Here is a 4341-nt window from a genome sequence, read left to right as displayed (position 1 = left end):
ATTTGTTTTGTTTTGTATTTTATTTCTTCCATTTTTAAAAAATATCATCAACCTATTGTGCACCAGCCACCAAGCAATCCAGTAATAGCAGTAACTGTAGCATCAATGGAGGCCCAGTGGGACCACAACTAAGGAGAGGAATCTTCTTTTCTGATTAAGGGAGCTGTGAGCCCCAGGAAGTAGTAAACCTCTGATGCTTTCAATCTCTTTCATTGTCTCTCTAGGCTTAGAGGTGGGTGTATTCTCAACACAGCAGAGCAGGTCAACCAAATCCCCAGGTTATTGGTCAAAGGACCAAAGAGGTGAACCCCGGAGACCTAAAGAGTACTGGAAAGATCATGAGGGAGGAGCTCAGTAAAGCAAACCTATGAAGTTGTTTATAAACTCCTGAGCTCACTTCCAAGCCTTGTACAAATGGATCAGATTCTAGTCAGCTTAACAAAATATGTGAGAAGTCAACTAACGGCTAGCCATAGCCCAGGCCCCAGACTGGCCAATGAGTGAGAGAAACAATTCAACACATATATGATCAGGTTTTATTCAATAAGAAGATATATCAGTTCTAAATATGTTTATATGTAATAACAGACCATTTAAAACACATGAAACAATGATTTACATAACTGAAAGAAGACACATAAAATCCACAATTATAGTTAGAGATACCAACATAGTTAGAGATACCAACATTTCTATAATATTTTCCTAGGACTATAATAACAAAGTAACACAAAATGGGTAAGTAAAACAATAAAAATTTACTGTTTTACAGTTCTGGACCTTAGAAGTCTGAAATGAAGGTATGAGCAGGAGTGTTTCCTCCCATTTGTTATGAAAACCTATTCTATGTTTCTCTCCTAACTTCTGGGGGGCTTGCTGATCTTTTTTAACATTCCTTGGTGTCCAGCCTCTCTATATGGGATTCTCCATGAGTGTGTGTGTGTGTGTGTGTGTGTGTCCAAATTTTCCTTCTTTATAAGTATACTGGTCACATTGGATTAAGGGTTCACCCTATCCAATATAACCTCATCCTAACTAAGTACATCTGCAATGGTCCTATTCCTGAATGACATTACATTCTGTGACACTAGGGGGTTGGGACTCCAACATACTATTTTGGTAGGACACAATCAAACCTTAATAATTTTCATTGCTGGGGGTGTGGGGGCTATAAGGGAACTAAACGGCACTGGAAGAAAAAACAATAAAGATTAAATAAGATATATACATAGAAGTTAGGAATAGAAGACAACCTTACATTTGATAAAGGACATCGACAGAAAACTTAGAGATAGCATCATGCTTAAAGAGCAATTCTTTCTTGCTAAGATCTAGAACAGCAATGATGTTCTCTACTCTCATTGCTCTTAGTCATTGTACTAGACGTCCCAACTAGTGTTGAAAGAAATTAAAAGTTGAAAGAAATTAAAAAGGAAAGAAACAAACCCATTTTTATTCACAAACATTATAGTCTACATGTAAAATTTCAAGGAAAGTACAAAAAATACCTTTGCAGGATACAAGATCAACATCAAAAAAATGAGTTTCTATATATGAAGCAATGTACACTTGGCAACACAAATTAAATTATCAATACCCCCTAAATAGCAATATTCATTTATCAATGTAACAAAATCTGTATAGGATCTGCAACTGAAAGCTATAAAACTTGATGAAATACATCATATAAGATCATATAAGACTTAAATCTTATAAGTTTAAATTAATGGAGAGATATGTTAATGGATTGGAAGACTCAGCATAGTAATAATGTCAACTTTTCATAAAATGATCTATAGAATTAATGCAATTCTTTTAGAATTCCAAAACAATTGCAATGTATATCAGTTTTAATATTTATATGAAAAGTTTACAGGAGTATAGCAAAAATAAAAAGAGTTTGTGGAACCACACTGGCTGATGATAAGAAATATTGGGCTAAATTAATCAGGACAGTGTGGCATTGGTGAAGGAAATAAATAAATGGAATATAATGTTTCAGAAACATACCCATACTAACATGAGCAATTGTTAAAAGTTCAAAAACAATTTAATGATGATGGGAATGTATTTTCAACAAATAGTATTGTCTTTAGGAAAAAAAAAGAGAAAAATCTTTATTTCCTGGTGTTAACTCCAAATGGTATTGGATCCATTAAATAAGATATTGATAAAAATCTCTATCAATATTAAAAAGTTTTCCCTGTGAAAGACATTGTTTATAGAATGAAAAGATAATAAACTGGGGAAAATATTTACAAATCACACATCCACCAAAGACTTTGATCCATAATAGAGAAAAAACAACAATCCAATTAAATGTGAGGCAAGATATTGAGCAGGTACTTTAGTAAAGAGGGTATGCAAAGAACTAATAAATGCAGATAAGGATGTTCAAATTATTAGTCATTAGAAAATTGTAAAATAAAACCACAAAGAGAAACAGCTACACACCTATTACAATGGCTAAATTAAAAAGTACTTTAAGTACTTGTAAGGATGCAGAGCAACTGGAACCTATACTATTGCTATTGGAAAAGCAAACTACTTTTCCAGAAATGTTCTTGATGACCCACCAATCCCACTCCTTGTTATCTGTCATAGAGAAATAATAATCTATGTACCCACAAAATCCTGTGCACAATATGTGTAGTGGCTCTATTCATAATCACTCCACACTGAAATAACACAAATATCTTTCAACAGGTGAATGAATAAACAACCTATGAAGAAAACTATAGTACAACCATGCAATAAAAAACATACTACAATACAATAACTAAGATGGCTCTCAAAGTCAGAGCACTGAGCTAAGGAAGCCAATCATAAAAGGTTACATACCTTTTGAGAATCATACAGTTGCCCCTTGAACAACATGAGTCTGAACTACATTGGTTCACTTATACGGGGATTTTTTCCCCCCAATAAATACAGTTGGCTCTTCCCAGCCTTTGTTTCACATCCGCAGATTCAACCAACCTCTAATCAAAAACAGTATTTTCATATTCCCAACTGTGGATTTCCAACCACAGATGGAAAATACTGTTGTCAATCTGAAGTTTCATTGAATCCAGGGATGTGAAAGGAGGACTATAGATAGAATAAAAAAATCATACTCAGATACTCTAGTGCACGGGGATTGGCGCCTGACCCCAGTGCCGCTCAAGTCAGCTCTAGTGTTTTCAGCAGCCCAGGGACTGAGGATGCGTGGGCCGATTTTCAGCTTGCACATAACAAGCTGTAGCAGCAAAGGATGAACGGAGCTCTGGGAAACGCGCTGTGTTTGAGGAACAATATCTTTTTAGGCAAGCATTTTTTGCCTTCTGAAGGTTCAAAACTTTAGGAGAGAAACCCATCTTCTACGGGTGGCACCACAAGACTAAGCCCACCCATGGCATTGAAAGTCACAAGCATTTAATTAAAACACATGAGCCCAAGAAGAGAAAGGGAAATGTGGGAGTGAGACCCATTAATTTGGGGACAAGTTATGAATATGGAGCTCTAAACTCATTTAACTACATACGACATGGCCCTGGAAGAGAGTTATGCCAAATATGTTCACAACCCCTGCAACCATCTCTCCATAAGTAAAGTTATGTGATGCGGATGGAAACCACGGAAGTGCTACAGCCTGCAGGCCTAAGGCTGCAAAATGTCCCGGGACTCAGTTATTACCCCCTGGGAGCAAGTGGTTAGGATCAGCGGTTTGAGTGTTACATTTGAAGAGATTTTCTTGGAAATAATCCTGAAGGTGTCAAATTTTTAGTGAAGGAGCACACTGAAGAAGACTTCAAGGGAAGATTCAAAGCTTGGCCAGAACTGGCAAAAGAGTTAGCCAAGTTGAACTAGGTCATTGTAGACTCTTTCATGCCAGTGCTGGTCCTACTGAGTGTCAAGGAGAAGGGCTTCCTGGGTGATCCAAGTTAATCAGGAGACCCTCGCCCTTAGATATAAAAAACCCTCCCCACAGCCAAGAAGCCTCCTCTTCTCTGTGGTGGAGTGCTTGCCAACCGTCACCACTTTTCCTTTGAGCCAAACATAGATACCCCCCATCTAAAAAATCTGCTAATGAAGAAAAAAAAAAAAAGTCAACTATATACAATCCCATTTATGGAAGGACCAAACTATAAAGACACAGAGAGAACAGGTCAGGGATACAGAGAACAGCCCCAGGGGTAGGGGGTGGGGGTGGGGGTGGTATACAGTTTGGCTCTTGAAGAAAGAATGAGCAAGTTTGGGGGACTGATAAAACAGCTGTCTCCTGATTGCTTTTGTGGTTACATAAATGTATACACTCATTAAAATTTATAAAACTACATACCAATAAAAATCAATTTTATG

The 4341-nt window shown here is 37.0% G+C and overlaps 1 pseudogene; it reads left to right on the top strand.

Moving 5' to 3' along the window:
- Positions 1 to 3253: 3253 nt before the first annotated feature.
- On the top strand, positions 3254 to 3849 carry LOC129061704 (39S ribosomal protein L48, mitochondrial-like; annotated as a pseudogene).
- The last annotated feature ends 492 nt before the right edge of the window (positions 3850 to 4341 follow it).

The sequence above is a fragment of the Pteronotus mesoamericanus genome, unplaced genomic scaffold (genome assembly GCF_021234165.1).
Source record: "Pteronotus mesoamericanus isolate MK-2021 breed Mesoamerican mustached bat unplaced genomic scaffold, CSHL_Meso_final scaffold_651, whole genome shotgun sequence".
In the NCBI taxonomy this organism is placed as follows: Eukaryota; Metazoa; Chordata; class Mammalia; order Chiroptera; family Mormoopidae; genus Pteronotus; species Pteronotus mesoamericanus.
Note: the sequence above shows the minus strand (reverse complement) of the source record. Positions and strands in the feature narration are given on the sequence as shown.